This window comes from Apodemus sylvaticus, chromosome 4 (genome assembly GCF_947179515.1).
Source record: "Apodemus sylvaticus chromosome 4, mApoSyl1.1, whole genome shotgun sequence".
In the NCBI taxonomy this organism is placed as follows: Eukaryota; Metazoa; Chordata; class Mammalia; order Rodentia; family Muridae; genus Apodemus; species Apodemus sylvaticus.
In genome coordinates this window covers 118,716,729-118,730,820 of record NC_067475.1, presented here as the reverse complement: position 1 = coordinate 118,730,820, position 14,092 = coordinate 118,716,729, and the positions used below count along the sequence as shown (strand labels likewise).

At 37.3% G+C, this 14,092-nt stretch overlaps 1 pseudogene; it reads right to left on the bottom strand.

Moving 5' to 3' along the window:
* Nucleotides 1–2,246: 2,246 nt before the first annotated feature.
* Nucleotides 2,247–14,092, bottom strand: part of LOC127683698 (iron-sulfur cluster assembly enzyme ISCU, mitochondrial-like) — a 45,140-nt pseudogene continuing 33,294 nt past the window's right edge.

The following is a 14,092-nucleotide window of genomic DNA, read 5'->3' as shown; positions in this document are numbered from 1 at the left end:
CCTGAGAGAGTGCTTCTGGGTGTAATGCTAACACAGCAACTCAATCTAAAACTTTGGAAATATGTACTTCCATTCATCAAGAATTACCAGATGCATCAATTCAGACACCTTGAGGTGACATTACATCTCTAAGGGGAAGAATACATGTATGTAAAAGCTAAGTTGAAATTGGAGTCACATGATGACCAACTATGCAGCACGTTTTGGTTGCTATGCAAATATATTTATTAGATATTATCTTGGTTGGTTTTACAAAAGGATTTCTTTGCATGACTCTAGCAGACACAATAGGCTTAGAGCAAAGCAGATTTTTCTTTATTACCTTGTTTTCTTCATCTAGCCAATTGAGGATTTGACAAGAGATATTCACTGGGTCAGCATAAGGTTCATAATTTTTTAACAGTTTTATAAAATGTGACAGTCCATTCTCATGACAACTTAATAAAACCCTTAGTATAGGATTGTTAGGGTTTTAATATCTTTCTATTTTTCTATGATTATAAAAAGCACTGTGTGGAGGTCCTACACAGACTATCCTCTTGTCTGTCAACTGTTTTGTGACATATAAAGCAAGTGTATCCTCAGACTGAGCTTTAAAGTTAACAGTGTTTCTATAGAACGCCTTTTCTGTGGAGCAGAAAAAAAAGCAGCTTAGTAGCTTTTTGAGCTTCTCTTCCAGAAGGCTGTGTCTCATAGTACATGACATGCTTTGTTGCTACACAAGTCTGATGATATTTACGTGGTGTTTTTTTTTCTCTTGCCAAAAGTATACTGTACACAAAAGCATGTAAAATATTGTTTAATACCCATGTTTCAATAATCACTATAGAGATGATACCAATAAATATCAATTTTATTCAATTACTCAACTCATTTTCCTACAATTACTGGCCTCATTTTTTTTCTGCTTCAGCATTTATATCAAAATTATGACTTGTATTTATTAGAACCGTATTGCCTTTGGTAGCCTATCTTGACATGTCTATTCCACTGTGGAATCATTTGAAAGGTAAAGCAAGAAGTTTGAGTCCTGTAGTAACCTGGGCTACATAGAGAGGACTTATCAGATAGATTAGATTAGATAGATAGATGAATAGATAGATAGATAGATACCTTTTTGCAATTAACATGTAAGCAATAATTGACATTATCGTTCATCTCTGAGTGAAATTTTGCACTTTGATCAACACTTATTCAATTGTCCATCCCTAAGAAATTCTCATATTTTACTTAACAGTGTCTTCTGAGATTATTTATATTGACAGAATGTAAGAATATCATTATTTATACAAACTGAACAATTTATTTGTGCACGTGTGTGACTTTTAGTTCACTCATCCATTAACAAGCAAATGTTCCTTCGGTACTAAGAATAGTGCTGTCGTGAACACAGGAATGTCTATTCAGCATACTGGTTTAGGTAAATCCCTGAAACTGGAGTTAGGCAAGGTTTGACCACAATCAGTTCTGGCTACTGAACCATAGTCCTCTGCAAGAACAACAAATTCTCTTGTTTACTTAGTGATCTTTCTAGGTATCTGAGTTTACCTTTTTAATAGTTTCTGAAGTTAATTTTTTTTCCACGTCCTGAACTGAGTTAGTTCAATTTGGGATATAACATATGAACTTATTTTCTAGCTCACTGAGTTCATAAACAACAATTATGTAACAAACAACATGCTCGAAATTTCAAAAAAATGTTTTCGTCTTACATTCTTGTATTATACATGTAGGTCTGCTAAATACTCAGTAATATAGATCCTATCAAATAGCCAGCATAAGTCACTCTGCTGGCTGTCTACCTCAAGTCAGGTACAACTCCCTGTCACTCTCCAGAGCTTGGGACTTCGGTGCTGATTTCAGTCTCAGGCCACAAACTGCATCAAGACATTAAAGCCAGGCAGTAGTGGCACAGGCCTTTAATCCCAATGCTTGGGAGGCAGAGGCAGGTGGATTTGTGAGTGCAAGGTCACCCTGGTCTACAGAGTGAGTTTCAGGACAGCCAGGGCTACAAAGAGAAACCCTGACTTGAAAAACAAAAACAAAAAACATAAAGAGAGACATTAACTGCACGAAGGCCACACGTGACCTGAAATAAGGAACTCAGGATTGGGCGTAATCAACGCACATCTTGTTCACATCAGAGCCACAGCTCAAATGGCGAATAGCGTGCGTACATTTCGCGTAGCTTCTTTTGATGGGTGACAGGAAGCAGCTGCTGTGACCCGCTGGAGTGTCTCCAGGGCTCACTTCTTCTCTGGCTCTTCCTTCTTGCACTCTTGATTCAGTATGTAATCAGCCAGGGAGGCCTTGATGGCATCTTCCACCAACATGGAGGAGTGCAGTTTCACAGGCTGCAGGCAGAGCTCCTTGGCGATGTCTGTGTTTTTATTGGTCAGGGCTTCCTGCACGGTTTTCCCCTTTACCCACTCCATGGCTAAGGAGCTGGAGGCAATGGCGGAGCCACAGCCAAATGTTTTATATCTGGCTTCCACAATATTCCCCTTTTCATCCACCTGGATCTGCAATTTCATGATGTCACCACATGCCGGAGCCCCCACCAATCAGGTTCCATCATTTTTAGATGTCTTATCAAGGGACCCCACGTTCTTAGGGTTTTCATAATGATCCACAACCTTCTTGTGGTAGAGCCTGGCTGCAGCTAATAGTTCCCCGGGTGGGCAGGCGTGGGCTCCGGGAGCAGCAGTGCGGTCGCTGCCCACCTCAGATGCCCACTCCAACTGTTGCAATCTTGTTGGCTAGCACCTGCTTAGACCTCTCAAAAATATTTTATTAAGAATAACACGTGCTTTTTCAAGAGGATATGAAAGATTTTTTTTCCTGTTTAAGTTTAGATGACCTAAATCACAACCTTTTTTTCATTCTGACTTTATTACTATTAGAGAAAACATGGTGAGTTGTGATCAAGACAAGACTCAAAACACTGAAATAATCACTTCCCAGTCTTAAAATTGCTGCAATGGTTTGTCCCTATTCTAAGCGTTTGAACAATACATTACGTTATAGGATTGCTCCTGTATCTTAGGGCTGTGAAGCAAGACTTCTTATTGGTTACATCAGAATAAAATTAAGTCACACATATAATACTCTATGTGTCACATTCACTTTGACCCAAGAACTCTCTGAAAGCTCTTTACATGTCATTTTGAGAGTCCAACTATTCAATTTTCATAGTTAAAATGTGACCCATAGTGTGGAGAAAGAGGAACACTCCTCCACTGCTGGTGGGGTTGCAAATTGGTACAACCACTCTGGAAATCAGTCTGGCGGTTCCTCCGAAAACTGGGCACCTCACTCCCAGAAGATCCTGCTATACCACTCCTGGGCATATACCCAGAGGATTCCCCACCATGTAATAAGGATACATGCTCTACTATGTTCATAGCAGCCCTATTTATAATTGCCAGATGCTGGAAAGAACCCAGGTATCCCTCAACAGAAGAGTGGATGCAAAAAATGTGGTATATCTACACAATGGAGTACTATTCAGCCATTAGAAACAATGAATTCATGAAATTCTTAGGCAAATGGATGGAGCTAGAGAACATCATACTAAGTGAGGTAACCCAGACTCAAAAGGTGAATCATGGTATGCACTCACTAATAAGTGGTTATTAACCTAGAAAACTGGAATACCCAAAACATAATCCACACATCAAATGAGATACAAGAAGAAAGGAGGAGTGGTCCCTGGTTCTGGAAAGACTCAGTGAAACAGTATTCGGCAAAACCAGAACGGGGAACTGGGAAGGGGTGGGAGGGAGGACAGGGGAAGAGAAGGGGGCTTACGGGACTTTCGGGGAGTGGGGGGGGAGGCTAAAAAAGGGGAAATCATTTGAAATGTAAATAAATTATATCGAATAAAAAAATTAAAAAAAATATGACCCATAAGTCCTTAAATATGCTGGGAATTTCTACAAATGAGAACTGATATTGCCAAAATTTAAGTCTGCTAGCAAATCGTGCACTATGTAGAAATGATGTGAACTTTACCTCAAACCAAAGAACAAGTTGAGTTTTAATAATCCAACCTAAATGTTTGTCTAACTCTGAGGACAGCTGCATGAAGCACTAAGTAAATAAATATAAGCCCGAAAGAAACAAGAGCTTATTCTAAAAATCTGGCTATCATTATTTTATGCCAATATGTCCTCATTAGTTTTTTACAATTTCATTACGAAGAACAAGAAAGGCATCCCAAACCAAACAATTCCATGATGAAGTCATTATACAAAAGAATCAAAGCTGTTAGGAAAAAAGGGAAATGAAGCCTCTGCACTTCTGCAAATAATCGCAAGTAAAACTACTAGTCAGAACAACATTGAGTAAAGTTATAAAAACCCTTACCAGGATCAGATATAGGAAAGCAAGGGGTAAAGACAGTAAATCAAACATTAGGCTATGCAGTGTAACTCAGTGTACATGGTATTAATCTATACCTATATACAATGGACATTTTTGCAAAGTAAAAATTATGCCTTTAAAAGAAAAGATTGGTATAGTATCATACATTACATTGGATTTGAATCGAATTGAAGCAAAAGGCTGATTGATTTAAGCAAAGCATTACAATAAAAATTAGGCCTCTTGGTGTCTGTCATTCAAAGATAGAATGCTGTGCACTTACACATATGCACAGAAGTGTATGCATTCTAAATTAATTCTAAGTAATACTCTCTCATAGATGTAGGTTGTAAAATGTATTTCCTTTATGTCAAAGACTAATACATACTGTATAATGAGTTACTTTAATTTAATTCTTGATTAAGTTTGTTTGAGAATAATAAATTATATTAATATTTATTAATGATAGCAAAGCACATATAATTTGAATAGATGAACAGATAAATTGATAATCAGTCAATACATAGACAGATAAATAAAGATATGATATATAGGTAGGTAGATAAATGATAGGTAGGCATAGATGATAGATGATCAATAAAAAAAGAAAGAAGTAAGGAAAAAAGTAAGAAAAGAAAGATAGGTAGGTAGGTAGGTAGATAGATAGATAGATAGATAGATATGTGCACCACACTTGTGCAGAAATTCATAAACAAGTAAACTCAAGACTCATTTAAGATCATATGTTCATGGTCAATTAGGAATGCTAGTAATAAGCCTCTGAAGATTACTTTAACTAATTTGATAGAGTTCATTAATTGTGAGATTAACTTAAATACTAAATGATGACATTAATATTTTCCTCTTAATAGTAAAATAATTGCTAAAACCTTTAAAGCTGAAAAATTGCATTCATTTAGATTGTAAAGAAAATAAGACTAATGTGAGGGACCTTGATTTGGAAACACCCCCTGTCCTCCTCAAAACTTAAATTGTTAATTATACTGTTTCAATATTTCTTCTTCAAGAGAAAGACTATTAATTAACACAATAACTTTTTAAACATGGATTAATGATGCCATGAACAATTCATTGCAAGTTTTTGGTCTATTAAGTTTGTCATGCATTATATATATATATATATATATATATATGCATTTTATTCAATATAATATCAGAGAATTGACAGAGAAGCTGGCCAACTACATCACAATTTTCCAGCAACTGCAATGAAATTTCATATAATTATTCTTTTTGTAAATAAATAATAAAGCTATAAGCCACTTCTATATTATACAAGGTATTGTAAATTTCTGCTTTGAAATTTACTCTTACTTTGAATTGCAAAATAAGAACACTAGCGTCTGTGTGGTGGTGTACCTGAAGATAGAGCTTACTGAGTCTAAAGTAAATTGTAGCTGCAGAGAGAAGGCTACAGGTCAAAATTTGAAAAAAAATTTCAGGCATAAATGATATCAGCAGGTATTTATTAATTAAACTAAAATAAATTAATTCATTCATCTGTTAATTGAATTAATTTTGCATTAGTTTTAGACTAAGTTAAATCAATGTGTTAAATTCATCAGGTGTACAAATTACTAAGATAATGGACTTTGCATGTCTAGATAGAAAGGTTTATTTAAAATAATCAACATTATTCTCCCAGGGTTACAATCATGGGATATCTAAACAATTCCAAACTACTTATTTATTTTTGTACATCTTTCTCATTGACTCCCATTTATCAATGTCTTTCTAAGGCTGGACATAGTAATGTACATCTTTAATTCCAATACTCACAAAACAGAGACAGGTAGATCTCTGAGTTTGACGCCAGCCTGGTCTACAGAGTGAGGTCCAGGATAGCCAGAGCTAAACATAGAAAATTTGCCTCAAAAAAAAAAAAAAAACAAAAAAAAACAAAAAAAAAAAAACAACAAAAAAAATTTTTGTATTAATTATAAAGTAAGTGTTTTTTAATGTATTTGTCTTTCAAATGTAAACTGTTTTCTTCCAGGATTTCTTTTGCAGTATGGAGTAGCTCTATCCCTCTGTCTGTTGACCATTTATATTCCTGATGCCTCAAACAAGACAAACAGCAAATGAAACACTGAATGTGGTTTTCCAAGATGAACTTAATACAAATGTGAACTTCTCCATTTTTTAAATAAGATATCTGACTTTGGATTTCCAAAAAGTCGTTTCTAAAGTTTTATGTTGAGCTATTAGATGAAAGAGCCAGGGTGTAACTTCAAAGCATATCTAATGTTTTCTTTATCCTCCTGTCTTCTTGGCTAGTTTGCAGCACTAAGAAGACAAGGTTTGCAAGGGCTACAGATAGCCTGTCGTCTGGATTGCACGAGAGAATCAACATTTCCTCAGGCTTTGGGAGAGGAGCAATATCAATGTTTCAAGGACATATCAAGAAAATAGTAGAAGCAGCTCATTAGTAGTCAATATGTCTTAGTGTTAAACAGGAGAAACTGCAACCTGCAGACAATCAGCTGTACTTGTGCTGAGATCAAACTATTAAGCATCCGTTCCTCTTGAACCACACAGGAAATGAGGGGACAGTTTGGCTTTTTCCATCTGGTTCACAGATGGCACGTACTGGGAAAGTTAAGGTTCATGAAAGCTTTATGGCTCATATGTCTTGAAGCATATTTATATTACGGGATGATTAAAAGACGAAGTAGATGTTATAGACATGTTCTCAAAATACATATTCACACATATATTAAGCCCTAAAATTTATGTTGCATCAATGCCATGAAAAAACAATCCCCAATAATACTTTTTGGTGAGGACAAATTTCTAACCAAAAATATTTTATATTTGATTTTATTATTCAAGGGTATGTGGGTTTACATAGTGATTGTGCTAAAGAATAGATATAGAAATAGTCTTTATATATATAAGATTTCAATTGCTTATCTTGAAATTCTACTGCACTGTTTCAGTTGAACATGGAACTGATAAAACATGAAGTAGATAATTTATATTTTTCTATTATGTTGAGTTCACATAAGACTGTCACAGACTTGATTTGAGAAATGTCGATATAGGTTTTTAAATGATGTTTATACAATACAAAATCTACAGAAAACCTGCATCTAACTTTAATCCATCTACATAGTTTTCCCATCCTGCCTAGTCTATACATTAACACGAAACTGCTTAATAACAGTGTGCAACATCTGACTCCTCTGAAATCTTCAGGCTAAAGGAGGGAATATTGAATTTTCTTTCCTTACTATTCTTCCACTGAAGCAAAGATTTGTATATTTATCTAGAGTCTGTATACATTTAACACCATATTCTTTTCTGATGATCAGCTAAGAGGGAAAGGTCACAAGTTCAGAAATACTGTTGAACCAAGCATCCTGTCATCTCACCTACAGGCTTATAGACTAGGCATGCAAATAAATTTTCTCAATATCATGTGGGGAGATGTGGACCTTGCCTGTAGTTGTGGGTCAGGTATATATGCTAAAATAAGAGCCCTTGGGTTCAGCAAACACAGCTTTACTATGAGACACAGCTTTCTCTTTAAACACCGAAGATTACACTGAATTATGTTCCCATTGGCATTTAGCTGCAGGTGTAATGGTCAAAAATAGCAGCAGAGAAGACAAGTTGGAAAAGACAGCAACAAAGTTTGTGTTTTTCTTTTCCTGTTTTTTTAAACAATCTTAAAGATGATTTTCTTATGCATCCTGCCTGTTCTTCATTGTTCACTAATGGGCAACACACTTACTAAACATGGTGTGTACCCCTAAACCAGCACCAAGATTTCTATTATCATGCTTAAATTGCAAGACTTTAAAGGCAATGCCACCAAAGTAAACTGGAAATTGTTTCAACTGCACAGCTAAAAAGTTGCTTGTCGCAATTTGTTTTTTTACCCTTCAAGCAGCCGTGATCTGTTCTCAGACAGAACTACACCTTCTGGGGAAATGCATGGAAAGGTAGTGTGTGTTAGGGCAGAGGTGTGGATCAAACATATCAAAATTTCTCACCAAATTTTTAGCACAGTGGCAAATGCCAGCAGTTGGTAAGATAGCTCAGAGAGTTAACCTGCTCACCATGAAAGTTTGAGGACCTGGGACCCTGTAAAGAAAAGAAAGAATAAAATCTACATGTTGCTATTAAACTCCAAGCACATGAAATGACAATCCACAAGTGCAAACACACACACACACACACACATACACAAATGCAAACACACACAAAATAACTTGTACATATACGTGTGCAAAAACACATTCACACATAATGATAAGCAATGGATTAAAAATGATAGACAAGTCTTTAGTTTTTCATAAAATATATTTTTAACCTACCAACAGATTTTACTATTCATAACAACTTTTTTATATTTCCCAATCTTCTCATTTTTAGAAACAATATCTTTATACAATATATTTTGAAACTATTGTCCTATCCTCCCTCCTCCCAGATCCTCCCTACCTACCCAACTTAGGGTTCTTCAATCTTCCTCCCCCGCATCTGTGTGTGTGTGTGTGTGTGTGTGTGTGTGTGTGTCTGTCTGTCTGTCTGTCTCCCTATCTCCCTCCATTTCTGTGTGTGTTTCATTTTCAATCAAACCAACCAAAAATGAAAATACCCACACACAAAATAAATAAAAAATCAAAAACGAGAAGCAAACAACATGTCAAAAACAGAATCAAAAGAAACGAGCAAAAGACCAGCAAAATAATATACGGCAGTGTGTAAGAAAAAGCGTACACACTCACATGAAAACAAACCAAGACACAACAGGGAGTTCATGTTAATGTTCAGCAACTAATCCTGGGCATGAGTCCACTCTGTATACTGCTTAATATACCCAGTGATGTTCTATTGTAGAAATCTAAATTTTCCCTTTAAGTGGGTATGGATTGAAAAGTGCCACTGTGTTAGGGGTGCAGGCTCATATCTCCTTCCTCATCTCAATGCTGTGACCTTCTCTGACTTGAACATATGTAATCCCTGTGCATCCTGCACTCCGGAAGATTTTGTTTCCCTGAAATCATCCATCACCTCTGGTTCTTACAACCTTTTACCTCCTCTTCCCCACAGTGCCTTAAGCCTTGAGTGGAGAAGTTTGATGAAGCTATCACATTTAGAGTTCCAAAGTCTCTCATACTCTCCATATTATCCACTCGTGGTAAGAGGGACATAAACATTTTAGAGCTGTTCACAGCACTCTTTTGTTTCTCAAAATGGAATAATCTCCAAGGTTCTCTGAAATCATCTCTCAGTGCTATAAACCAATGTCACTTCTTGAGCCCAAAAGATGTTAGATCTTAAAAGCAACCTCAAAATCAATAACAGCGCTTGATTTCTGTCACGTCTGCTGATTTGTTAAATTCATATAGAGGCGACGACTCTGTGCTGTGCTCTGTGAACATGTAGAAACTTAGAAATAATGATCTCAGTTACTTGAAAAGAACATGTGAAAATCCATGAAAATCTTTCAACTATTTTAATTGGCTTTGGTATAGGCGTTTGCAGATTGTCCCTTTTCTTTGCAAGCATAGATTATATCTTTGTCTAGCGGAGGCAAATGTTCACTTAACACTCAACTGAGATGGCAGGAGTAACAAAAAGACCTGAGGGTTTTGTTTTCCAGTTTTCTTTGGCTAATCAGGATACATTTATGCTGGAAAATATTCTGAATAAACTGTTTTCCCTTCAAAGCATGAGTTCGGAGCAGCTGGTTTTCACGGTACACACCTGCAAGGTATTATGGAATGATGTGTTTTTAAAAGGAGTGCTTCAAAATTCTATCTCCACTTTGTGTTCCCCAGCTCAAACTCACACTCGGCCTGCTGTGTGTGTTCAGCAGGCCCTGCTTACAGTCTCCCTGACCCTGGTTGCCTAGTTACAAAATCCTCTTTGTGGTTTGTGAGATGCTCATCCTGATGGAGAGCAATGGATTTATTTTTTTTCCTAAAGTAAACTTAAGAGAGTTTCTATTTCAGAGTGGAACATATTAAAACCAGTAAACCTTGCCAAATTTAGAACATGTAGTTCTTACGGAGAAAACTTATCAAGTGGAGTTTTTGTCTCTTCCAAATTCTTTCTGTTTAATAGGGCTAACATTTTCCTCCTGGTTCTACAGAAAAATAACTGCATGTAGCTTCTTAAAAAAATAAGGATAGATTATAAAATAAAGTATAAACATAAAAATACATTACAAAAATTATGTATGTTTTAAGTGGATTGACAATTGACCATCTCTGCAGTTTTTTCATTATTCCTCTAAATGAAGTTGAGAGAAAAATACTTTGTAAGTAAATTGTCATGTTGAAACATTTCAAATAATATGTCATTTGTTTTGTTAATTAGCACAATGTATTTCAATTTTCAAGCCACATAACTCTCTGCTAGTGTCCAAACAAATTGCTTATCAAACAAGTATTTATAGAAACTATTTATCTAATTCTTTCTAAGGGATTTATTTTTTTTTTTTTGCTACTAACAAATTCAAGTGGAGTGTATGCACACTTACATGACAATTTCTGTGGACCACAAACACACTAATATAGTAATGACTGTTGATTACAAGAGTTTGGGTGCAATAACTCTGAAGATTTCTTAAAGAGACGCCAACTGGCAATCTGAGCTAAGCACTGCAGTCCAGTTTTAAATAACTAGCCCATTATGTCATGGGCTCTGCTTGCTGCTCTAACACTGGAGCGTGTACACCCACTGAAATCAGTATAATTGGTACCAGCTGTTTAACTGTTGCTCTTTTTCTTTTAAATTTGGCCAGGAGCCAAACTGACTTAAAAGCAATGATTCTAAAAAGAGCCTGAAGACTCCTGCCAATGTATATGTATGTTTTTGTTTCAAGCTGTCTTGCTGGTGTAGTTCATTCCAAGGCCATGATGGATAAGAGACCGTAACACAGATGCAAAAGAAATAGGCTCTCTAGCTGCTAAGAGTCAGCTGGGCAGAGGGAAGCCAAAATGTGTGAAACAAACATCTCATTTTTCCACTCTTCTTTACAAAGCAACAGTTTCCACTCACTGGTGTGACCGGTGATTTGTTTTTATCCTTCAGATATTTTCTGTAACAGAGTTTTGTGGTGAATGTGAATAATGGGTTCAGGGTCTTAAAAATCTAGTTTCTTCTAGTTTTTATTTTTTTTACCAAGTCATTGAAGAACCATTTGTTTTGACTACCCAGCAAATATGAAACAATATCCTTCCCCTAATCCCTAAAGTAATAGATACACAAAGGATCCTGTACCTGATGCCCCTGATACAGTATGAGAAGTTTATTCACAGATCCAGCATTAGCTACTAGAAAATGTATATTGACATTGACCTTCTCAACTAATACTGAAAACAACTGTTTTTTAAAACATCACAGCTTAAACAAACTGTAAAATTCCAAGTATGAAAAGTATGATTAAAGCATTAAACTGAATGTTAGTGTCCTGAAGTATTCAAGTTTCACTTCAGGTAATAGTAAACTCCTGGTTGTAGGAAAGGTGTTAGAGAATATTCAGGAATTTAGAAAATTGGGAGGGAGCAGGTGGGGGGGGGAGCTCCCTCATAGAACCAGAGTGGAGGGGGGCTGGGATAGGGGGTTGAAGAGGGGAAACAGGGAAGGGGGACAACATTTGAAATAGAAACAAATATAAAATAATCTATAAAAGTTACAAAAATGTAAAGGAATTACATGGCAACAGGAAGACCAAATAGGTATAAATGTTAAAAACACAGACTTATACAGAAAATCATGGAAATAATGGAAACACTTTTCAGGGTCTGAGAAAAAGAAAGAAATGTTAAAAATATTACGAAGAAAAAAATCAAGATTTGATAATGATGAACTTGAAAGTAAACAGGATGTTAGTCAACCCCATATATTTAATGACACACTTCTTACTCATTCGAAAAATGTTTATTGGACGCATGGTATAGAGTATACCCAAGTTGAAAAACAAAAGCTTATTCAGATATCACAAATATCCCTTGTAGGGAGAAGAGAAATCTTGCTACAAGGTAATACTCACTAGTATGGTTGTATCTCATGCCAGAACAACACCAAAAATGTTTTCCAATTATGTCGTCAGTGTCTAGTGTATCTGTGCTAATACACCATTACAGCCTTCTCTTCCAACTGCGTATCAACAACATAGTTCAATTCTTTGTCTCAGGAGTAAGTGCTTTCTTATCTATAACTAAAATAATTTTTGATGCTGCCTAGGCCACCATATTGTTGATATTTTGCGGGCATATCAACTCTATCTTGTTTAGAAGATACTATCTAGCATTAGGCTTCCTTGTCATCTGGCTCATACAGTTTTTCTGTTCCCTCTTCTGTGGTGCTTCTAAGGATTAAGCATTGTAGTTATGCCATAGATGTCACAATCAGGGTGGAGAAACATGATTATGCCAAATAAATCTTAATGCCACAAAAAATTCTGAAAGTAATCTTTTGTAGCAGTGATTGGATTTTAGTAACAGACTAACTCATGTTATCAAGACCCAAGTATGAATGATTTGTGCTTGTTCATTTTTAAATGCCTTAGCTTGGTTTATTCAGATTGATAATGATGTGCGTGAATTTAAGACTAAAATTTATAGTTAATTAGTGGACAAGAGGCAGCAGGGGCAGAAGCAGTGTGTCCGGCCGAGAGTGTCACCACCAAAGGAAGCAAGGCAAGAGGGACCAGGAAGGTGCACCTGCTACCACTGGCCACCACCAGCCAGTCAGGCTGTGTGGGGAGGAGTTGCAGCACTTTTTACTGCACTGAAGTCCCATTAGACCTCTACCTCCTGCGAGTCAGGAAAGGCGCGTAGCCATCTTGACTCCTGGACACCAGAGGGATCTGACATTGCCAGGTACACAGACAGTGTCCGAGGCTAACATCACTTGGGTCTAAACCTGGCAGGCTTTTGCCTGCACCCAGGCCCTGGGCAGCTCGGTGGGCCATCTGTGTGCCAACCTGGCCAGATGGGCGTTTGCCCTGCAGACTGCCCAGTACTTGCAGGGGTAGGCTCACGCTACCATCTTGGCTACCTGACGCCAGAGAGATCGAACAGACAAACCCAGCTAGCAAACATAGCCCGAGACTAACATCGCTTGAGTCTAAGCCTGGCAGCTGTTGCATGCACCCAGGCCTCGGGCAGCTCTCTGGGCCCTCTGTGCTCCAACCTGGTCAGGGTCGTTTGCCCTACAGACTGCCCAGCACTTGCAGGGGCACACCTTGCCATCTTGGCTACCTGACAGAACCAGTTAGTAGACATAGCCCAAGGGAAACATCGCTCAGGCCTAAGCCTGTCAGGCTTTTACCTGGACTCAGGGCCTGGACAGCTTGGTTGGCTGTTTATGCACCAATGAAGGGATATTTTGCCCTGCAGAAGGATCAGAACTTGGAAAAGGTCCCCGTAGCATCCGCTATCATCACCCCCTGAAGGAGCAAACATGTAACACCAGGTTCACAAAGACAACTTGGGGAAGGTCACACTAGGGCTCCAAGGGCACCCAAGAGGAGGGCATCACATCAGCCATCTGTGTCAGGGGAAACCCAGTCATCCAGAGGTGCTAAAATAGCCTTACAGGCTCACAGGAGGTTCAAATACCAGCCAGTGACAACAAGACCAACTAACACAAGAGATAACAAGATGACAAAAGGCAGACATAGGGACTTTACTAACAGAAATCTAGGCAATATGGCAGTGTCTGAACCCAATTCTCCAACAAC